Raw genomic sequence first — 24,517 nt, forward strand, 5'->3', positions numbered from 1 at the left:
CCTCCTTCTTTCTTACTTGTTTCTTTTTAATTAATTTTAGAAAGAGAGGAAGGGAAAGAGAGAGAGATAGGAACATTGATCTGTTCCTGTATGTGCCCTGACTAGGGATCGAACTGGCAACTTCTGCGCTTCAGGACGATGCTCTAACCAACTGAGCTATCGTTGATTAGCTATCGAAGATAGTTGAAAGAGGGAGCTATCTTCTTCCCTCGTTTATAAGGCCCCAGTTTGTTTTTGTTTTTTTGGTGGTACCATGTTCAGGGAAGGCGGGTCTTCCCCCATCTCTATGGGATGAACCATGACTTGGCTAAACCAGCATGGTAATATCATTCCCCTTTGTGGGTTTAGGAATGAATGTATAGCCAAGTTGGCCAATTAAGCATAAGAGGGAGTCAGCTGGGGAAACTTCTGACAAAGATTTTTCTCTGTCAAAATACAGTACAAGCCTGTACTGTACCAAGAACTTGGCTATTTCAGAACACGATACTAGAATATACGGCTGCCATCTCATAACCATGAGGTGATAAACCTCAGGATTAATAGTTGACAAACTAAAAATATGAACGTGGAAAGACAAAAAAGGCCTGGATCCTTTGTAACTAAAGTCCTGCCCCCAACCTGAAACCACCTACCTTCAGAATGCTTATTATGAGAGGTAATTAAATGTCATCAGAAGCCTCTGTTAACTGGGCATTCTGTACAGTTACCGAAGGCAGGCAAATGGTAATTGGTGAGATCATCCGTACTGGCTTTTACTAAGACCTGAAATGTTTAATTGGGCAGAAAAGTGCTAGCTATATGTTAGACTTAGTGAACAAGAGGAAGGAATGGGGGCAGCAGCTGGACAGAAGGGGGGAAGCCTAAAACTGCTGGAGCATGCCAGAAAGTAGCAACTCAATTCAGTCCAAGTCAGTGCAGTGCAACCCAATGCAACTTAATCCAATTTAGCAAACATTAATTGTGTGTCTTCTATGTACAAAGTCCTTTGGGGAATAAAAGAATTAACAACACATGGCCCACTATGTTCTAGGATTCTTTCTCCTTTTCTCTAGCAATTACAAATCGAGGTCCTGTTGCTAGATGACATCTTGGTCATCTTCAAAGATTCTGCTTCTTTTATCTGCACTTCAAACACAGCTGTCTTCCAGAGTCTCACTCTCAGTAATGTCTTCTTAGTCTCCACAACCCCTCTGGAGTATCTTACCTCAACCAATGGTTTCAATCACCTCCTACTGAATAATGGCTCCCATACCCACTTCTCATGCTCTTCCTGCATAACTAAATCTTTATTTCTAGCTGTTTGCTCACCATCTCCACTTGGGTCTTCCATAGGTAGATCCAAACACGAGACCCAGGATCTTGTCTCACAAACCTCCCCCTCTTCCGGCTCCTTCTAGTCACATTATCAGTGGGTGGCACCATCATCCAGCAGGTGCACCTAGCTAGACTTGAGAACCAGCCTCCTCTCTCTCCAAGTCTCCCCAGTCCTATCTCTTTTGACTCTTAAGTATCTAATTACTCTATCCTGTATTATTCGTGCTTCTTGCTGTGCTTTAGTTTAAGTCTCAACTAGATCATTATAACACTATTGTTTCCCTACAATATTTGCCTTTGAGCTCCTTCTGCAAAGTGTATGGTACAGTTCACTTTGTTGTGGCCATAGAAGCTGTAGACTTCCTTAAGGACCTCAGAGCATTTGGGTCAAAAGGCTAGGTGGACGTGCTTTAGCCCAGCCCAGTGACTGTCAATAATTACAGTCTCTACTTTTCATTCTTGGATCCAGCTTGGTTTGGGGCCCTGCTCCCAGTCTTGTCCCTGGTCAGGTTAGGAGTGAACATCAACTGATTACGGCAGAATGTCAGAGTGCAGGACTCTGAGCTACTGCATCTGTTCCTGGTGGTGGGACTGAGTATAAAACATCTGGCTGCCTGTGGCACGAAGGCATGAACTGTGATGGGGATAGGCAAGGGATGTCTAGAAAGGGGAAAGTAGCTGAGCTGGAGAAGCAAAGGGTCCATTGTGATTCAAGCGAGTGTCAGTGGAGGGCATGGGCAGTGCAGCCAAGCCGTGGGCAGCAGGGGTCCTGGCTTCCAGTTCTCACCATGTCACCTAAAGCCTTGAGCCTTTGTTTCCCTCCTTCACATTACAGAGGTGAGGCAAAACAAGAATGTGTCCACGCCCAGGCCCCCTCATCCTTAAACAGTTCTGGGTCCTTCTTCTACCAGGGCCAAATAAACGGGCCAGTGGTGAAAGGTGGGGCCATACATCTGTTTCATCATTCATACGTCTAAACTGTGAAATACAAGCCACAGCTCCATTTGTAATGCAACTATATATTTCATTCTACCCTCAGATATGACTGTAGGTACCTTATGTCCATCTGCTTCAATGGAGACCCAAATTTCTTTCACTCTGAACTGAGGTAATACCATCTGTGCCCATCCCACTAGGCTTAGCCAAGAAGGCCTGGCCCACCACTGGGCATCAGACCACCTGGCCCACTACTGGGCAAGCACCAGGGTTGCCTGCACTGTTACTCTAACACCCCCCTTGAAAGAGGGTCTCACTTTCCAAAGACACAGACACTGTTTTTCTTAAGAATTTTACTTAGAAGGGTTAAAATGCTTCGTCTCTCTCCCTCTCCTGCTGTTTTTTCCATGTCTAGTTAAAGAGCAACAACTTGGGTTTCACCCATACCCTTTATTACATATAAAATGATGGGGCCGGTGGCCCCGAGGCCTGCCTTGTGCTGCCACCTAGATTTTCCGGTGGAGCAGTCTGGTTTCCTCCAGTGCGCTGGAGGCTCTGTGAAGGTGCACGCCAGGTCTGGCACAGCTCTGACCCCCCGCGCACGGCCCGAGCACGGCCAGCGCAGACACATGCTCAGCAGACCCTACCTGGGTGAATGGACGGAAGGAGGGATGGCTATTCCCAAGGAGACATCTCATGGCCTCCACCTGAGTATCTGAAAAGCTGAGGAACTCCTCCCGCAGGCCTAACACCTGCGAGTCAGCCACATCTGCCTGAGTGTTCTCCACAGAGGTGGGAGGCAGCCCTCAGAAAGGGGAGCCCAAGACCTTGCTGCAGTGGTCCCCAACCTTTTTTGGGCCATGGACCGGTTTAATGTCAGAAAATATTTTCATGGACCGGCCTTTAGGGTGGGACGGATAAATGTATCACGTGACCGAGACAAGCATCAAGAGTGAGTCTTAGACTGATGTAACAGAGGGAATCTGGTCATTTTTAAAAAATAAAACATCATTCAGACTTAAATATAAATAAAACGGAAATAATGTAAATTATTTATTTTTTCTCTGCGGACAGGTACCAAATGGCCCACAGACCGTTACCGGTCCATGGCCCGGGGGTTGGGGACCACTGCCTTGCTGGTCTCATTTGATAACCTTACAGCCTTGAGGAGAGAAACAGGCTCTCATTTTTACACACAGCAACAGGAAAGAGTAGTCAGTGGCTGGAGGGGAATTACCTTTCAAAAAGCAGCATGTTGCTAAGATACGGTGGGGTCTGGTTTCAATCAGCAGCAAGCACTGATGTTAACTGGCTTCCATAAATTTGTACTCAGAAGTTGGAAGTCACGATGACAGCTCCCAGCAGCCAGACATATCACCAATTACCACCCAGGGCGTTTACCTTCACTGATTGTTTCTGAGACCTAGGAACTCTTAGATGCCTCTACTTTAAGGAAAGGAAACAAGGATAATACACCTTGGAGGGGATCTACTTCCTTCGGGGAAAATGGCCTGGAGGGAGAGAAACACAAAGTCCCTGGACTTGACAAGACATTTCTTGGGTGTGGCATGTAGAGATGTGGATAAAGGTGAACTGTAAACCATAAAGCTTTATATAGAAAGGCTGTATCATCTGCTGATACAAAGTAAATAAATGATGAGATTCAGAGCCAACCGGAATTCTGTGCATTAACTACCAGCTGCTTCACTTTTCCCCTCTGTTAACCTGGATAATGGACCACTAAAACTAGACCAAAAAAGTAATTTCTGATGCTATCAATAATGAGCATCTTATTACTTTAAATTAAAAAACCAATTAAGTAACCTAGCCCAATCAATTAATTACTCCTGGGAGAAGGGTGGAAAAGTGATGTGGATATATAAATGCCTTTTAGGAGTTTGACACTTGGTTGCAATTGGTTTCATTCATTAATAGAAAGATTTTGTAAATCAACCAAGAGGAGAATGCTGTGTCATCTTAGGTTTCCTTAAACTTAAAAACATAATTTTGGTTTTGAGGTGTCATAATATTCTCTTTAGTCAGCTGAAAAGACACTGAGTATTTGCAAACTTGGGCTGGAATGGTGAGTTTACAAATCTAGAATCTGTTCTTTCCTCTTCTTCAGTTCCCAACGCACTGCTGATTCTGGGAGTCACTGTTCTAGATTCCTCCAAATGAGGGTGAATCCCAAGGAAGACACATACTCCAACCCTCAAGCTGGCGGCACCTACTTAGAAGCAGAAGGTATTAGGCTTCCCAATGGATCCTTCTAATTTCAGGGCAGCACAAGATTCCCTGGAGGTAGATGCTGCCCCAGAGACCATTGGGTAGTTGTAAAAACTAATCCAAGTAGTTGGTTATTTCTTGAAAAATGCCCAGCCCTAGAACCCAGCCCGACAGTATTCTAGCCCTCTTGCCACACTCATTCTTTAATTCTGTAAGTATTTCTATCTACTACTTGTGAGGTCTTCCTGTTACTGGAAAGAGAAGCCGGCCCTTAGCGGGTTCTGCCTGGAGCCAGCTGGTAGTGTGTGGGTTCTTGACATCGCGCAGGGAAAATTTCACAACACGAGTCCAGGTGATTTTGAGAATTTATTAAAGTTGGGGACAGTGAAACAAGGAAGGGCTTAGGGTATAAGAAGCAACAGGAGAGAGCCTAGGTGGGGCTGCTTTGGCTCACTGGGAAGTCAGAGAAAAGGGGGCCTTGGGGACAGGTGCGGGGTACCTGGGATGAGCTGCCAGTGCCCATTGCTCCCCTGGTTGCAAGTCTTGCAAGGAGCCTTAGAGTTTGAGAGATGTACCCTGTGGGGGAAGAAGAGGGGAGGAAAGGCACAGTGTGCTTCCAAGAGGGAAAGTGCATTCTGGGTCCTCTGTTTTGAGGGTTTTTAAAGGCTGGGGGTTTAGCAGATGTCTTAAGGGAGATTTCAATAAAATATTCATCAACTTTTCCAGGTGTGCCCTTTCAGGGTCGTGGTCTCCACTGATTGGTCAGTGCCAGGGCAGGAGGTCATTAGTTATTGCAGCTGGTCCTGGCATCACTTGGTTTTGCTGCTTTTCTGGGCCTGGAGCTGAAATGCAACTGAGGCCTAGATGTTACCTCTAGGGAGGTGACCCTCTATATCTGGCTGTAAATTGCTTTGCCAGTTTGTTCAGCTCTATGTCTCAGTTTCCCTGTTCCACTTATCAAGAGATTTTCCTAGCATCTTACTATCTTGTCGCATTCCCACCCAGCCCAGGCATGCTGTCTTTCTGATCACAGTAATGTTCCACCTAGAGAATTAAAAGGTACAATGAAATGGGGTTGGACCCATTGGTTCTAGACTTCATTCTGCGATGCAGTGGGCCAATTTGGGGGCTGGAAAGATCTGGTGCCCAGGAATACAGATAAATGCCCAAAGACAAAGAGGGAGACAAGTATGAATGGACACCAGTGACAGTGAAGTCAGAGCAGAGCCAAGGAGTAGAAGAGAGACAACCCAGGAGACCATCTGCAGCCACTGGGAGTGACTGTGTAACAGCGTCACAAGGCCTTGGGGCAGCTGATTCATTCCAACCTCAGCACCAGATGGGTAGAAGCCAGGGACTTTGGGCTCTGTTTATCCACTATAGACAGTACCCAACTTGACTTACAATCAACTTAAGATTTTTTTACTTTATGATGGTGTGAAAGCAGTGTCCATTCAGTAGAAACCAGCCAGGCAAAGCTATGATGTACAGTAGGTGAGATGAATTAAATGCATTTTCAACTCACATTGAGTTTATTGGGTTATAACTTCATCATAGGTCAAGGAGCATCTGTGTTTGTGTTAATAGCAGATTCATATTATTAGCCTTAAACTTTCAGAATCAAAAGCAAATCAGGTTCCTCAAAAAATCAAACACAGAATTGCCACATAATCCAACAATCTCACTTCTGGGTATTTATTTAAAAGAACTGAAAGCGGGGACTAAACAGGTATTTGCACAGCCATGTGCACAGCAGCACTATTCACAGTTGCCAAAGGTGGAAGCCACCTGAGTCTCCATCAGTGGATGAATGGATAGACAGAACGTGGTTAATTCATCCACTGGAATATTATTTAGCTTTAAAAAGAAAGTAAACTCTGACACGTGGTACGACACAGATGAACCGTGAAGACAGTATGCTAAGGGAAATACAGCCATCAAAGGACAAATATTGTATGATTCTACTTACATGAGGGACCTAGAGTAGGTAAGTTCATAGAGACAAAAGTAGAACAGGGGTCAGCCCTGGCCGGTTGGCTCAGTGGTAGAGCGTTGGCCTGGTGTGTGGATATTCTGAGTTTGATTCCTGGTCAGGGCACAAGAAGAAGCAACCATCTGCCTCTTGCCCCCCCTCTCCACCATGTATTCCCTTCCTGTAGCCATGGCTTGATTGGTTCACGTGAGTTGGCCTCAGGTGCTGAGGATGGCTCCAAGGCCTCCGCCTCAGGTGTTAAAAAATGGCTCCGGTTGGCCCTGGCCGGTTGGCTCAGCGGTAGAGTGTCGGCCTGGCGTGCGGGGGATCCGGGTTTGATTCCCGGCCAGGGCACATAGGAGAAGCGCCCATTTGCTTCTCCCCCCCCTCCTTCCTCTCTGTCTCTCTCTTCCCCTCCCGCAGCCGAGGCTCCATTGGAGCAAGGATGGCCCGGGTGCTGGGGATGGCTCCTTGGCCTCGGCCCCAGGTGCTGGAGTGGCTCTGGTTGCAGCAGAGCGACGCCCCGGAGGGGCAGAGCATCGCCCCCTGGTGGGCAAAACGTCGCCCCTGGTGGGCATGCCGGGTGGATCCCGGTCGGGTGCATGCGGGAGTCTGTCTGACTGTCTCTCCCCATTTCCAGCTTCAGAAAAATACAAAAAAAAAAAAAAAAAAAAAAAAATGGCTCTGGTTGCAACAGAGCAATGACCTAACATGGGCAGAGCATAGCCCCCTAGTGGGCTTGCCAGGTCAGTGGGAGTCTCACTCTGCCTCCCCTCCTCTCACTAAAACTAAAAAAAAAAAAAAAAAAAAAGTTAAATAGAGGTTGCCAGGGGCTCAGGGGAGGTTGAAGTGGGAACTTATTGTTTAATGGACATAGAATTTCAGTTTGGGAAGGTGAAAAAGTTTTGGAGATGGATGCTAGTGATTGTTGCACAAGAATGTGATTGTACTGAATGCCACACACTGTGCCCTTAAAAATGGTTAAAATGGTAAATGTTGGGTTGTATATACTTTAGCATAATTTCTTTAAACACAAATCAAGTATAAGCTATTCTCATGGTGAAATAAAATCATGACCCAATTGTACTAAAGGGGTTAAGAGGACAGATGATTTGAAATCAGGAAGGTCCTGCAAAATCCTGAAAAAGTACAGTGCAGTTAACTGATCTCCAAGCAGACTGGGCACACTGAATGCCAGGTTCCAGCCACAGCTTGGTCATTAAACCAGCAATGTAGCACTTGGCAAAGGGGTCAGTTCTCCATGGTTTCAGTTTACTGATATGCACAATAAGAAGTTCCAGTCAGGGCCCTGGCCGGTTGGCTCAGTGGTAGAGCATCGGCCTGGCGTGCAGAAGTCCCAGGTTCGATTCCCGGCCAGGGCACACAGGAGAGGCGCCCATCTGCTCCACCCCTCCCCCTCTCCTTCCTCTCTGTCTCTCTCTTCCCCTCCCGCAGCGAGGCTCCACTGGAGCAAAGATGGCCCGGGCGCTGGGGATGGCTCCTTGGCCTCTGCCCCAGGCGCTAGAGTGGCTCTGGTCGCAACAGAGCAACGCCCGGGAGGGGCAGAGTATCGCCCCCTGGTGGGCGTGCCGGGTGGATCCCGGTCGGGCGCATGCGGGAGTCTATCTGAGTGTCTCTCCCCGTTTCCAGCTTCAGAAAAATACAAAAAAAAAAAAAAAAAGAAGAAGTTCCAGTCAGATCACCAAAGCCCTGTTCAACTAGGCCAGGGGCTCTCAAATGCGGCCCTGGAGCGGCAACATCACCTGGGAGTATACTAACATGCACATCACCAAGCCGCACCAAGACTCACTGGGCCAGACACTGTGCAAGAGCCAGCCACCTGGGTTCGATGGGTTTGAGAACCATGGAGATAGGACGTTTTATGTTCTTATAACTGATAATATCTGGGTATACCACACTTTCAAGAAAATAAAAAGCACAAACATCTAAACACATAAAACAAATGCATTAGAAAATGACCAGGAATGAATAGGATAATTACTTTAATTTTTTTAATTTATTGATTTTAATGAGAAAAGAAGGGAGGGAGAGAGAGGGAGGGAGAGAGAGAGAGAGAGAGATAAGAACATCAATCTGTTCCCATATGTGCCCTGCCTAGGGATTGAACTGGCAACCTCTGCACTTCTGGACAACGCTCTTACCAACCAGGTCATAGGATAATTACTTTTTAAAAACACAATATGTAAACATCAAGTGCTGTCCTTAAAATTATAAGCGCCTACCACCTGTGTTCTAAGGATGCAATTCTTGCTCAAAACATTTTTAAAATTCAATTTGGAACTGACTTCTGAGTCCATTTAGAAGGCAAATGAAATCAGCTTAATTTGTTTGGAACTAAAGTATCTCCATTCAGCTTGGTCATATACTTATTGTCAGAATAGGGTGCTCCCAAAAATCAAATTCTCCTTTAAAGGAAGACTGCCCATCACTGAGGATATTGAAAACATGCCACAGGCTTACACAAGTTAAATTCCAAACTGGAGCTCAAGCATGCTTTGGAGAATGACAGAATTTCATGTCTGGCATCCCAGGGTGCCTGCCTGGCAGGAGGCACACTCACTCGTGAGGCCCAGGACTTGAGAGCAGGAGATGGAGAGCAGGAGATGGAGCAAGCAGGAGATGGAACACATGTCCAGTGGACATGTGTTCTTCAAAGGGGCTGGAGCTGTCATTTCCATTTCACAGGTGAAGCAATGGAGGTCAGAGGGGCTCAAGGACTTGTCTAAGGTGGAACCAGAAACTATGCACTCTAGAATAAGCTCACTACCTTTGAACCCGGGAGAGGACAAGAATGGAAGGCCCAATCCACCAAGCCGTGATGTCAGATCAGAAGAGGCTCCCGCCCAGCCGCTTTCTTCATCCAACAAAAGGCTCTTTTGAATTAACTGAATATTTTGGCATCAGTCCTGGTCGATTCTTTTCTCCTTTGGTGGGTTGAAAAATATTTCTAGCATCCTACAGAGTCCAGTAAGAGCAAAGAGAGTGGCAGATTCTTCCTCCATCTAGCCACGCAGACCTTCTGATCTTTGGGAAGAAGGCACCCCATGGGCTGCTGGTCCCCAGAACTCAGGCCTGGCCTCTTGGCTGGAGACCTCCCCCCTTGTTCCATCCTGTGTTACTCTAGAGCAGTGGTCCCCAACCCCTGGGTTGCGGACCAGTACCGGTCCGTGGGCCATTTGGTATCGGTCACAGAGAAAGAATAAATAACTTACATTATTTCTGTTTTATTTATATTTAAGTCTGAACAATGTTTTATTTTTTAAAAATGACCAGATTCCCTCTGTTACATCCATCTAAGACTCACTCTTGACGCTTGTCTCGGTCACGTGATACATTTATTCATCCCACCCTAAAGGCCGGTCTGTGAAAATATTTTCTGACCTTAAACCGGTCCGTGGCCCAAAAAAGGTTGGGGACCACTGTTCTAGAGTGTTCCCTTTGGGGAGAGGCAAAGGGAAATACTAAGAGTGGAATATTATTTTGAATATATACATCAAGCTTTTCCCTAATCACACCCTCAACTCCTCTAAAGGCCTTTAAAGTCATCTTCCCTTGTGGCTCTCTCCCCAACACCTGATGGTCTAAATCTCTGCACTTTAGGTTTCCATGTATATTTTGCATTGTCCTCTATTTTGTGTGTATTCTCTCTCTAATAGGACAACATGCCCAATGGCTGATGTGTGAAATTCTCTATATTTACCATAACTTCCAGCATACTGTGGGCATGCAGTAGACAGCCAGCCAGCATGCAGTGATGGCACTGATGCTCAGTCACATGACTGCGTCTCCCTGCTGGTGCTGGGCACTTGCCTAAGTGCTCTGTTGATGCGTATCGTCTCCGTGAATCCTCATCACAGTACAATGTGTAAGGTGCTATTACGTCCACTTTTCAGATCAGGAGATTGTGGCTCAAAAAGGTTAAGTAACCTGTTCCAGGCCAAGGAGAAGAGCTTAGTACAAATCTGTGTCTCCTGTTCTCCAAAAGCAAAGCTCTTAACCCTTAGCCACTGCTCCCTCCTCAAGAGCCAGACTAAGAGCACACCACTCACCTGTCACTATTTGTGTGCTCTCCGTGCCCCAGCCAGGCTCTCTGGCTTCCTTCTTAACCCCCACTCTCTCCCAGACTCCAGGATGCAGGGGTGAGGCAGGAAGAAGGGACCTGAAAACCAGGAGATGACCTTCGGAACCAGCACCGAGAAGACTGATGCAGGAAGAACTGGGGAGGTGGGAGGGATGCTGCCTGCCAGAGAGGGGCAGACCCTTGCTGGGCACAGACCTCTTCTTCCTCAGGCCTGGCTGCCTTTCCATTCGGGGCCACACTGTACACAAACATTACCCAGCAGACCGAGAGCCCCAAGCACAGTGCTGCCTGAAGCCCGACGCCTTCCATCACCCCTGACAGGGTGAGAAAGCTGCGTCATAGCCACGTGTCCAAGGAGAATAACTGTCACTCCAGCAGAGCGGGATACAGTTCTTTGACCTCGTAAAGCAGAACTTAATACTTCTGAGTGAGAAGCATGTAGGACACTGAGTGCTGAGGTATTGCTGCCCATATCTCATTGCCTTTCTGGGGTCCTGTCCCAAAGAGGACACGGCAGAACAACACCGAAGTGGGCGCTGGGACACCCAGCTTAGGGTCCCAGCCCTTCAGTCATTCTCTGGTCCTCAGGCACCTCACCCCTACAACAAGGTGGTTGCTGCATGGGCTGAAAAAGGGCTCCCAGCTGCCCAGATCCACCATTCTGTGACCAGGCTGCAGAAGCCGCCTTGCCAGTCACAGGCTGCTGGCCCCAGCCGGGCTGCAGACAGTGGAGGGCTGATGTGGGAGATAGGCCCCTGTCCTGGCCCACTCCACGGGAATTTGACCCTGCTCCCCCTCAACCACAAGCCAGCTCTGACAGTCTTCCAAGGAAAATGCTGACCTCTGGCCTGGTTGATTCCCAATTAAACAAAGGATTGCAAGCTGGTGAGCTGGGACCGTCCTCGCGGAGGCTGGGTCATCTTCCACCTGCCAGCTGACTCCCACACACACTCCACGCCCCAGCTGCACAGGCCACAGCAGGGGCCCAGAGCTCCCGGAGGGGCCACCATGCACCATGACTTCAGTGAGGTATAAGTAATGGGGTAGAGGCTAGCAGCAGAGTTTATGGGTCACCGCACCAGTGCATTCCCAGCCCTGCACAGCTGTCACTCAATCAGGCTTTTGGGGCATGAAGTACCCTGGACTTAACTGCTTCACCTCATTCTAGTCAAGTTCAGACTCCATTTCAACCAGGCAGACATGCTCCCCAATGGCCCACCTTGGCCCATGGGACCCCTTAGTATCACAAACCAGGTCCTCAAAGCGAGTCATCCAATGTTTTTCTCTACTGTATACAAATCTGCTTCTTCCTTCCAACTGCTACTCAAGATCTGCTTTCCAGAAAGCCCTCCCCAGTCCAGCATCAATGCACCCTACCTCACGAGCCCTTATGTCTACGATATCCAACAGCTTTATGTGGGTTTCCCAAACTTGACTGATATACAGATATATCCCAAAGGAAAAATATACCCCCAATTCCCATGAGTGTTTCTAAGAAACTCCAAGAGTCTGTACACCCAGTGTGAGACACTGTCTTAAACCAAAATCTAATTTTAAGAAAAATTGTCTTTCAGTTGCAAATTAGAATTGCAAACAAGTTTTATCTATACAACTGGTAATCTAAAAGCATATTGTAAACATTCTCACAGAATTCAATGAGAACCATGAGCTACACAGTTGTCACCATTCATCCAATATTTATTGAGCACCTCACATGTGGCAGACACAGGACGCAGTGGTATACAAGCCACTGTCCCAGCACTGGAGGAGCTGACCTCCCAGTGGGGGAGGCAGGCCACTGAACAGTAAACAAGTCAACGATGTAAGTGCTGACTGTAAGGTATTTTTCCCCCGCCGAGGAAGAAGGAAGGGGCGGTAGCCACGAAGTGTGGATAAGCAAAAGCTTTATTGAGTACAGAGTGCATCCCGCCCAACGATGTTCCCTGGTCCCGGGGGGCAGAGGCCAGGGAAGTCGCATAGGGTGACCTGCGTGGGGGATATTTAAAGGGTCTCTGGGGTGGTCGAGCTAATACGATGTGGTGAAATCTCACTGACTGGCAGACCGTCACTCCTTTCCCAAGGACTTCTGGGAAGTTTCCCTTGGCGCGCACGAATGTGGGCGGTCCTAGCCAAGTTCTCGGGGCTGGTGTCTCACGTGACCGTCCCCCCCATTGCTGACCACCCCACACTGACAGCCAAAAGTGCTTGAAGAAGAGTAAAGCAGGGAAGTGGGTGAGTGAGGGTGTGGAAGAACAGAAGGGCTGGTTTGACACAAGATGGCCAGGAAAGCCAGAATTTAAGGTGAAGAAGTGAGAGTGAGTTGGGAGGTGATAGTGGGAGGAAGCAGCTGCAGGACAAGGGAACAGCAGGAAGGGCCCCAGGGCTGGAGCCAGCTGTCATGAGGAAGAGCCTAGACCTGCTTCTCTGGAAGAAGCACAGGGACCGTGGGGGAAGAGCTGCTGTAAGGGACAGAGTGTACCTGGTACTCCATGGAGGTGAGTCTGACTTTATAGGATGTGTGAAGGGAGGCCGCTGGAGGGTGTGAAACAAGGAAGTAACAGGTTTTTCCTTCTCAGTCTTTGTCCGCTTCCTGTGCCCTTCATGTCCAGCTAGTTGTCCATAAGACTGGGAGCTCAGTGCTGGCAGGAACTGAGAGGAGAACTCTTGAGTTTAAAATTTTAGCTTTTGTTATAGTTAATACGCTTAGTGATTAACGCATGTAGAAAGTTGTCATTCCAGGAACTGCAGCCATTAACCAGAGCTACCCTGACTCCAAAAGACCTGCGAGCAATTAACCTTTTGTTTCCCGAATTCCAAACCCCATACCCACTCCTTACTTCTCCTTATAAAAAGGTAGTATTGAGATAACATGTTAAGATGGTTATTTTAGAGTACATAACCTGCTGTCTTCTCAGATGGCTGGCCATCTGAATAAAGCACCCATAGCAATTCAATTCTTGTCTCTACTTACTGGCTGGGTAGTGACAGGCAGCACAAATATTGACCTTTCTGGTTTCAGAACAATGGTCCCCTACCTTCTAATACCTTCTCTTCAGCCTCCAGCACAGAGCCCCTCTCATAGTAAGGCTTCATTGGTTCATGCCTCCAACCCAGAAATGCACTCCTGGGGCTGGGACGCTATTAGCATTAGTTCTGGCAGGCTCCAAAATGAAAAGAGAGGAAAGAACTCTGTGTCTGTCCCCGACAAACAGGCCTCCTATCCAGAACTGCCCCCACCAGCCACTTACAGCACAGCAGCTCTGCACAGGTGCCAGGTGCACACACCCACAGGATGGGCCACCTGGGGTGCTGGGAGGTTCAGGTGGAGGCTCAGGCAAGGCTGATCCCCACTCCATACATCGAGGCTCCATCCTGGGGAACAACTGACACCAGGTCCAGCATCATCACAACAAACAACCTCTTGCCTCCAGGCAGCCACTGGGGGGGGGGGGCTCAGTTGCCTGTATCCATAGCAACCAGCCTCTGTGAGTTACAGTACCCAGAGGGAGGGAGGGCAGCTGCACTCTGTGCTGCTTGTTCTGAGGAGAAGCATTTCTGCTGCCTGTTTGAGAAGCCCTCAGTTCCCAGAAGAGGTGTCCTCATCCATGTTCATCTGTATCCTCTCTGTCAGCAAGGTGCAAATGGAGACAGTGCAATGATTTAAAACCAGGACTTTCTCTTGGGCTCTACTTGAAGCTGATCCTGCACAAAATCTTGCCTTTAAATTTAAACTTCAGATGTCAGCGTTGGACAACCAAAAAATAAAACAAAATCGCAGTTGGAGAGAATTTGGTATGTTCCATCTCCTAGGTCTGAGATGACACCTCACCCTGTCTCAATGAGAAAACCCAAGTCCTTATTTTTGAAAATGAATTGAAAATTAAAACACCAACAATAAACACTTTTCTCTCTGTTCCTTAAAGGAGATCCCAGCCTAGAACCCTCATTTCAATGTTTCACATCCTTTTTTTTTTTTTTTTTGGTGAAGCCAGCAGAGCTTAAGCATGGCCAGTGGAAAAGAGGTTTCCAGGTTTTCTTTTAAAATAAATCATCCCTGCCCCTGTCAGAGATATTAGCTGAGTCTATTTTCCAACCCTAGAAAATACGCTCAAACTCACAAAGCAGGGCTTGTTCAAAAACCGGGCACACTGGCCCTGGTCGGTTTGCTCAGTGGTAGAGCATCAGCCTGGCGTGCAGGAGTCCCGGGTTCAATTCCCAGCCAGGGCACACAGGAGAAGTGCCCATCTGCTTCTCCACTCCTCCCCCTCTCCTTCCTCTCTGTGTCTCTCTTCCCCTCCCGCAGCTGAGGCTCCATTGGAGCAAAGTTGGCCTGGGCGCTGAGGATGGCTCCATGGCCTCTGCCTCAGGTGCTAGAATGGCTCTGGGTGCAACAGAGCAACGCCCAGATGGGCAGAGCATTGCCCCCTGGTGGGCATGCCAGGTGGATCCCGGTCGGGCGCATGCGGGAGTCTGTCTGACTGCCTCCCCATTTCCAACTTCAGAAAAATACAAAAAACAAAACAAAAAGAAAAACAAAAAAACCCGGGCACACTAAGCCAGCTTCACCTTAGGAGTGGGATAGTACCACCAGCTGCTTCTGTGACAAGGGTCCTGGGTCCACCTATCACAAGAACCCCAAACCATCTGATCACTGGACAAGTCAAACCAGATCAGAAAACGCCCCTTCCTCATACTTAAAACTAACTCATTCCTGCAGCTCCTCTCCCTTGAAAGATGCCAGATCTTTAAGTCAAAGCAGAATGAACAAATAAACCCAACCCAATTCTCTTCTCTCCATCCTTTCTGCAGCCTGAGGAAATAATCCTTTCTCAAGTTCCAGTCTTCACTCTTCCTCTCTTGCCAAAGAACTGCCCTGTCTTTGAAATAAAAATAAACTCCACAGTCCTCTATACAGATGACAGGGGAAAAAAAAATGTACCATATGGCTGCCCCCAAACCTATGAGAAAGCACATCTGGTGGAATTTACAGAAGCAAATACCTGCAAGCTAGGAAAGCATCCCTGTACCTCTACACCCACCCTCCATCCTTTCCTTCCCTGTACTTCTCACTCTGCACAGGCAGGTGGGGTGCAGTGAGCCCCAGCTTCCAGTCTGTGAAACGGAGATCACTGTACCTGTCTAACTGTTCTGGGAGGGTATAAAGAGACAATGTACCTACAGGATTCCGACAGGGTCCTACACACACAAATGTTGGCTGCTATGAGCTGTTCTTTAGGTGGACCATAATACATTTTCTGAAATCACATATCAATGTGTCATAGTGAATCCCCACATTTAGCTCAGTACCTGACATACTGTCAGTACTTTTAAAAATGAAAAATAAAAATGTGTGTTAGATCTCACTGAAGAGCCCACAGACTCCTTTCCTACCCCGCTCTGCCCCCAGACTGCCTCGGCTTGTTTCCCTAAGGGGACCGTTATCCTCACGTAACCTTCTCTCTTCCCATTCAGAAGAATTCCAATAAAGTCAATCAGTAAAATGCTCTAAGAAAGGGAAGTCTCTGGCATACCATCCCAGGCATGCCACCCACCAGGTCTTGCCAGGCCTCTCAAAAGAGTTGCCCTCCTCCCCCTGCCTCCTGAATGGTGCTCAGTACCCAGCAGAATAAACCATCAGAGGGGATTCCGACTGGTGGCAATTAGCACTCTCCCAGCTGGGAAGAGCTTGAGCTCCAGGATGCCCAGATCTGCCACTCCCCTCCCCTCTTCCAGAAAACACCAACTGCTGCCATAGCGCGTGGGAGGACCCCACGGATCACCAAGAAGAACCCGACGGATCAATGAAACAAGACTGGCCAAGCATGATGATTATTGAAGCCAAGTGATAGGAACATAGAAACTCATGTCACTATTCACTCTACTTTTGTATATATTGAAAAATAAAACAAAATATTAATCAATTAATAATTCCATATTTTACCAGCACCAGGGCAAGAAAACCCAAAGGGTATTCTTTTAGAATTCCAGAGGGAACTCCAGGCCTAGACTTCCATTTAAAAGAAAAGGTCCAGAAAATTGCTCTTGCTTATCTGCATTTGAAGAAACCGGGTAGTATTTAGGTAGTGTATAGAAATAACACTGGCTTCCATGTGCTTGGGCAAGTAACTTAACTGCTCTGAGCCTCTCTCTCCTCAGCTTCCTTACCCTGAAAGCTCAGGCTCTGTCCCTGCCTCACAAGGCTGCCCTATAAACACGACAGCCCTTGAAGAGTACCTAGCCCAGGGGTCGGGAACCTTTTTGGCTGAGAGAGCCATGAACAACACATATTTTAAAATGTAATTCCATGACAGTCATACAATGTCCCATGTACATTATACATTACCCAATAAAAATTTGGTGTTGTCCTGGAGGACAGCTGTGATTGGCTTCAGCCATCCGCAACCATGAACATGAGCGGTAGGAAATGAATGGATTGTAATACATGAGAATGTTTTATATTTTAACATTATTATATTTTTATTAAAGATTTGTCTGCGAGCCAGATGCAGCCATCAAAAGAGCCACATCTGGCTTGCAAGCCATAGGTTTCCGACCCCTGACCTAGCCCAGAGTAGATGCTTAATAAAATTGTGGTTCTTCTCTTCTATGAAACAAAGCTGTTGTATTCTTGTATTAAAAAGCTTAAGGGAATCAAACTCCAGAAGTCAGCTGGTGGCCAAGTGTACCTAACTAAGATACTTAGAAAAAGAAAAAGCTTGTAGAGAAAGGAACTCAAGACTCCAGTGCCTGGGAAGCCTGAGCTCCTAATTCCCATGGCAGCCTGAAGTGTCTGAAGCACACCATTAGCCACAGCACTAAATCAGGAGATACAGAGTAGCAGGCTGGAGGAGAGACTGTCTACCACTTGGGCAGTAGATTTAAACAGCAGGCATTGCTAGGAAAGGCTGGGGAGCCTTTAAATACCATAATGACTTGAAGAGATATTTTGTACACAAATGTTCATAACAGCACCACTGTTCACAATAGCCAAAAGGTAGAAACAACCCAGGTGTCATTGCCAGATGAATGGATAAACAAAATATGGTATACCTGTAAATGTAATATTATTCCGTTTTAAAAGGGATTGGAATTCTGCCTGACTGGTGGTGGCACAGTGGACAGAGTTTCAACCCAGAATGCTGAGGTTCCTGTTTTGAAACTCCGAGGTTGCTGGCTTGAGTACGGGCTCCTCAGCTTGAAAGCAGGCTCACCAGCTTGAGTGGGGGATTACTGGCTTGAGTGCAGGATCATCAACATGATCCCAAAGTCACTGGCTTGAGACCAAAGGTTGCGAGCTTGAAGCCCAAGGTTGCTGGCTTGAGCAAGGGGCCACTGGTTCACTCTGAGCCCTCTGGTCAAGGCACATATGAGAAGCAATCAATGGACAACTAAAGTGAAGCTACTACAAGTTGATGATTCTCACTCTTTCTCTCCCACTCTCTCTCACAACCCCCCCCAAAGAAAAAAAAAGGAATGGAATTCTGATACTTGCTATATCATGAATGAACCTGGAAGACATGATGCTAAGTGAAATAAACCAGACACAAATATTGTATGATTCTACTTAGATGAGGTTCCAAATTCATAGAGACCGAAAGTAGACTGGAGGGAGGAGTTATTGGTTAATGAGCATAGAGTTTCAGTTTAGGATGAAAAGTTCTGGAAGATGGACAGTTGTGACGATGGTACAACAATGTGAAAATACTGAATGCCAAGGAACTGTACACTGAAACATAGTTAAAATGGTAAACTGTATATTATTTATATTTTACCACAATGAAATAATAATAATAGAAAAGAAACATCATAATGACAACATCTTGATTTTAGTTTATATCCCTTTATTCAAGAGCTGAAAGCACCACCCTTAAAAATACCCACTTATAAAAATAAATGGGTCAACCGGATCCCAGAAAAGCAAAGTGCAGAAAATGGTTAACTCTGTCCTTCTCAAACAAGATGGCTCCTAGGATCACTGGCATGTAAGAATCCGTCTTAGCTGCTGCCCTTCCACTTACCCAGGGAGAGGAGAAGCTGCACACCTGGGCACAAGCAGTAGAGCGTGGTGTTGGTCGGTCCGGCAGGCAGGACAGGACAGTAGCAAGCCTGCTGGACAAGGCTCCCTGCTGCTTGTCCTCCAGCACCTCCTTGCTAGGCAGGACACAGGCTGGACCTGACCACACCACCCCGGGAGGACCTGGCCTGTTCTCTCCAGCACCCTACCTGAAGCTGCCCTTCGGAAGTCTGCAGTCACCTCCATACCCCCGTCCCCAATTCACTAAAAGGACCTGGAACTCCAGGGTATATGTTCACCAGGAGGGCAGTTTTCACACCCTCCCTGATGCAGTCAGTGACAGTGGACACTGGGGACAAAGCCTGCAGCAGGAAAGGGATGCAGGACAGTGAGTAGCTAGGAAAATTCCGTGGCAAGCAGAGCGGGGAAACTGAGACAGACAGCAGAACAAACTGGGGAAACTGAGACAGACAGCAGAACAAACTGGCCGAGCAACTTACAGTCAGATACAGAAGGTCACTGCCCTGGAGATAACTTCTAGGCCTCAGTTGTATTTTAGCTCCAGGCCCAGAAAAGCAGCAAAACCAGGTGGGTGACCCAAGACCAGCTACAATTACTAATGACACCCTGCCTAGTGGCTGACCACTCAGTAGAGACCACAACCCTGAAAGGGCCTACCTAGAAAAGCTGATGAATATCCTATGGAGATCCTCCCCTAAACTCCCAGCTTTTGAAAACTCTTAAAACAAAGGACCAAGCGCGGCAATCTCCTTCTCAGGAGCACACCCACGCCTTTCCCTACCTCCTTTCCCACACCTACTCCCACAGGCCTGCATCTCCTAACCTATAAGGGTCCTCAGAGACTTGCAACCAGGGGAGCAATGGGCAGCAGCAGCTCGTCCTGAGCTAATCTCCGGAACCTGTTTCCAAGTCTCCCTTTTCTCTGAATTCTCAGTGTGGGCTCCTTTCTTTCCCATCACATTTCTGGAGAGCCAAGAAAGCCTTGCCTAGGCTCTCTCCTATTGCTTCTTCTCTCCTAGGCCCTTCCTTGTTTCACTGTCTCCAGCTTTAGCAAACTTACTCTCAAAATCACCTGGACTCGTGTTGTGAAATTCTTCCTGCACAAAGTCAAGAATCCACACACTACCGGCTGGGCCTAGGCAGACCCAAAGGACCAGGTCCCCTCTCAGGGAATAGAAAGGACACCCCAGCTGCCTCTTCACTCCCACATTATCCAGGGCTTCCTTCTTCCAGAATCCCACATCCATTTCCCAACTGAAAGAGATCCTCCGATCTCGAGTGCCTCAGCCACAGGCCAAACCTCCTGCAGATCCCCCCTCTCTCCTCTCCCTGGACTGACTGCTGCAGCAGACAAAGGGTTGTTTTCCTGGAGACCCTGGCACACTGTGCCCACAGACCAGAGAGTAGGCTGAAGGGCTCAGGGCAGGATGAAGAGGGTACAAAGACCGGACGTGTGAGTTTCAAATAACTCTTCCTCTCCCCTGAGGCTCATCAAACGCTTGAAATGACCCCCTGAGACCATACTGCCCACACAGCTAGCTAGAACAGGCAAAGCCAACCTACAGTGACAGAACGCTGCTTGTGGTTGCCTCGGCCAGGGGCTGGGGGGAGACTGCAAACGGGATGAGGGAATTTATAAGGGTGATGAAACATTGTCTCTATCTCAATATAGATTTTCACAGTTAAAACACAAAGGCAAAAACCCTAAGAGCTTGAAAAAAAAACCAACCCTAAGAGCTTGGATCAGAGAGTCACATCCTTTAGTAATTATTTAGGAGGCAGACCCTAAAGCAGGTGTCCCCAAATTACGGCCTGCGGGCCGCATGCGGCCCCCTGAGGCCATTTATCCGGCCCCCGCAGCACTTCCAGAAGGGGCACCTCTTTCATTAGTGGTCAGTGAGAGGAGCATAGCTCCCATTGAAATACTGGTCAGTTTGTTGACTTAAATTTACTCGTTCTTTGTTTTAAATATTGTATTTGTTCCCATTTTGTTTTTTTACTTTAAAATAAGATATGTGCAGTGTGCATAGGGATTTGTTCATAGTTTTTTTTGTAGTCCGGCCCTCCAACAGTCTGAGGGACAGTGAACTGGCCCCCTGTGTAAAAAGTTTGGGGACCCCTGCCCTAAAGGCTCAGAAAGGAAGACAACACATCCTAAATGACTGTATCAGAAAATACATCCTAAGTGACTGTATCAGCCCGTGATTCTGCACTGAATCCAAGAGCCCTAGAGGCTCCCCCTGCCTCCGCCTCTCCCACCAACCCCATCTGAACTTCTGAGTCAGGCAAACAAAGACCCCATCACATTGCCATTCTCAGGTTGATGAGAGTCAGAATTCCCAATGCTCCCTCAGAGCTAGTTAATAACATCCTGTCTTAGTTGGAGATCTGTGGAGGGGAGACTAGGGTGGCAGGTACCCACCACTGGCTCTTAGGCCTGTTACCCTGTCACTAGGTCCTCCCTGACAAAGAGCCCCCAGCAGGGGGACTGAGGGCCCTGGGGAGGTGGAAGCTCTGAGAAGAGCCCGGAGCTTGGAAACTGGAGCAGTTATCTCCGTGGCTTGTGCAGGTTTCCAGCCCTCGGGCCTCTTGGACAACCTGCAAAGGCGTTGCAATCTGTACCCTCAGCCTGTTTTTGGGAGCTGGAGTCCACTAACTTTCCCATCCTGTATTATGCAGGCACTTCCAGATTCCTTATTCTGCTTTTCTTTCCTCTTCTTCCAACAAAATAGAGTCTAGTCTCAGACACATGTGACTTCTGGGAAGCTGATGGTGTCAGCAGAGTCACCACAGTCCTGTCCTAACCTGGAGGCTGACAGAGAGTAGAGAAGGCTGGGATCTCTCCTCTTCCCTTCAGAGATGTGCACAGCCAGGGGATAAGACTTAGGAGGAAGGGTCATGAGCAGGATGCTTGGATTTGCTCAGAGTCAGAAACCCAAGCTCCAGGGTAATCAACATTCAAGGGATGTCTGTATTAACATCCTCTCTCCAACCTACCTTCTTCTAGAGGCCACATGGTTCCAGGGGAAACAAAAATACCCACACTTAAACTCTGACTTCCCCATTTCATCACTGTGTGACCTTAGGCAAGTCACTAACCTTGTGTCTCCTTCTACAGATAGACCAGGGATTGTGGTATCTGCCACCTGAGGTTATCAAAGAGACTGAATGAGGACATATAGCCAAAGCACAGAGCAGTGATGGGACAGCTAGAAAGCATATGCCACCCTCCTCCACCCAACTCCCTCATTCTGACCCTGCCCAATCGAGAGCAAAGTGGGAAGTTACCTCTCCTTTTCAAAAGTGACTGACTACAGGCAGTGTGCCCAGTTACAAACGAGATAGCTTCTGTAGGTTTGAAAATGTTTAAGTCTTTATATACACAGAGAGGTAAAAACAAATACTATGTTAAGACAAACATCTAAGTTGCATTTAATAGGTAAATGTACCTGTTCCTACTTACACACAAATTCAACTTAAGAACAAACCTACAGACCTTTACTCGTTCGTAACCTGGGACTGCCTGTGTAATGCGGGCTGACTGCATCCCTGGGCTCTCCTTTTAGTTTCCACTAACAGAAAGATAATGTCTGTGCTCACATGGAAATGAAAATGTGGCCTTTAAGTATTTCTAAATGTCAACAGACGCAAAGTGTCTCTGAATTCCTGAGATAGATGAACCGGATGGTGTGCAGACCAGAGACCAGGCAGAGGTGGGAAGCGGAGAAAGGCACTGGCAGAGAATGGAAGGCTCTGGGCAGGTGCCATCAGGATGAGGAGCCAAGGCCCTGGGGAGCCTGGCACAGGACAGAAAGGAGAGGAAGAGCTGTAACTCGATCCCCAGACCCCAAACAACTGGGCACCAGCTGAGCAGGGAGAGACCCATGACATCAGAGATGGGGCATAAACTGGAAGAAAGCTCTCACCTCCAGACACCAGAAATAAATGGGACTGAAGGTAGCCAGGCAGCAAAGACCTGACCTTGAGCATCTCCCTGGCACTGGCTCCTATGGCTAATGGCCTGGCAGTAGGAGGCAGGCAGGGGACTGCTGGGGTGTTTAACCTGCACCCTGACAAGCAGCAGGAGACACAACTACTGGTACTGGGCGCATGTAGGCCTGTGCCCCAGCGTGAGACAGTCCTGGGGAGGCAGGGAGGTGGCAGAGAGGCTGGAGAGGTCTCTGGGCCCTGCATAAAGGGACTTTCCTCTCTTCCTCCCATGCTAAATGATTTCATGGATCAGTTTATTTATCTTCACAAAGTCCAAGAGGCAGGAGCTATTAATATCCCACTCAACAGACAGGGAAACCAGGAGTCACCCAGCTAGGGGTGGAACTGGGACTGGAACCCAAGCAACCCAGCTCCACGCCCACATGTCTGACACCCCACTACTGCCTCCAGGGTGCTGGCTGCACCCCCTCGTCACAGCATTAACTCAGCGGAGGAGAGTCAATGCGTGTACATCCACGCACACCCATCCACACACACACACTGGCCCAGCACATTCATCCTTGAGGCTGAGGACTTCTGACAGGAAGTACATCTGGCAGGAGGGAGGAAACGAAACTCCACTGATCCACGGGCTGCTCCAGAACTCCCAGGGTGGTTTCCCTCTAGGCTTCCTCTCCATCCCGGGGAATTCTCCAGCCTCCTTGGTCTTTTTCTACACCTGAAATCTCAGCACGCAGTGTGCTCAGAGCTGCTGGGGGTTTCTCCATGTGACTGACGCAGGGCTCCGCGTCTTCCGAGGGGAGGCCACTGAGAGACAATCTCTCGACGGCCATCCATGCAGAGTCCGGCCTGCAGGAAGAGCTAGATGCTTCTGAGAGATCCCGAAACAAGATGGACCCTCTCACTACCAGGATGTCCTCTGTGTCTATCTCACTCCTTGTGACCACCAGAACAATGCACGCTGTTTCCTTCTACTGGGAGGCAGCATGACACAAGGGCTCCGAGAGATTAGGCCCTTGGACTCAGTCACTGGCAGCATGCAGTGTAGCGTCCCCGGTCTCAGTTTTATGCATTCTAGAAGGAGCACAGCATAGGTTGTTGGGAGGTTTACATGAGAGGACCAATATCAAGTGCTCGGAACAGTGCCTGTCGCAGAACAACAGTTGTTGATGGTGTTCCCATCGCTGGGGAAGGCCGCCTGCCTCCTGGGACACCATGAGTGTACAGCCTCCTAGAGGGCAGAGCCCTTGTCACTGTTTCTGGATATTCCAGGAACCTCCCACAGCAACTGACAACCACGAAACATAGCCAGTAGGATCCCCGGAAAAGCTCGGTGGAGAATGCTGGGTCACTCCTCTGGGCCAGGTGCCTGACCATGCTGAGATAGCTGGGTTGACCAGACACACACCTCTACTCCCACCTCCAGCTGTTTCACCAGCTCTCACACCCTCTCTAAGTAGAAGAGCATCTAGGCCAGCGCACACATGGCAGACACAGTGCTCTTGGGAGCATGAAGATGCTTCTGAGAATAGTCACTGCCTCTTTAGGCTGGGAGGGGAAAGGGAATGAGTGCCACAGAGTCCGCAGGAATGGAGGGCCCTAGGAGGAGCTACATGGTCTGCAGAGCCTCCTCCTCACCCCACAGCTGAGGCCAGGGCAGGGTGGGCAGTGCCAGGATGCTTGTGCCCAAGGAGGCTGCCTGTTTGCTCTGGGCACAGGGGTGTAGAGGCAGCCCACACAGCCCGAGTCCCTGACACTCTGTCCTGGGGTATGTGTGTCAGGGGGCATGTTCTGGTCCAGCAATGGGGAGGTTGCCCTCTTCTGTTTTGAGCCAGGGATGCAACATTCCTCCAATAACCTAGAATCAGCCCATTCTGGCTCTAATGCAGCTTCAAGCCTTCCTGGGTTAAGTAGGGTAACTGAATCTTCAATCCGAACAAAAATTTAAAGTCACTGGGTCCAAACTCCTGTGACAGGAAGT

The 24,517-nt window shown here is 48.3% G+C and overlaps 1 protein-coding gene across 20 annotated transcripts in view; it reads right to left on the reverse strand.

Moving 5' to 3' along the window:
- The window catches only part of NFASC (neurofascin), a 200,152-nt gene that overhangs the window by 133,421 nt on the left and 42,214 nt on the right, over nucleotides 1–24,517 (reverse strand). The window lies entirely within an intron of this gene.

Source organism: Saccopteryx bilineata, chromosome 2 (assembly GCF_036850765.1).
Source record: "Saccopteryx bilineata isolate mSacBil1 chromosome 2, mSacBil1_pri_phased_curated, whole genome shotgun sequence".
NCBI lineage: Eukaryota > Metazoa > Chordata > Mammalia > Chiroptera > Emballonuridae > Saccopteryx > Saccopteryx bilineata.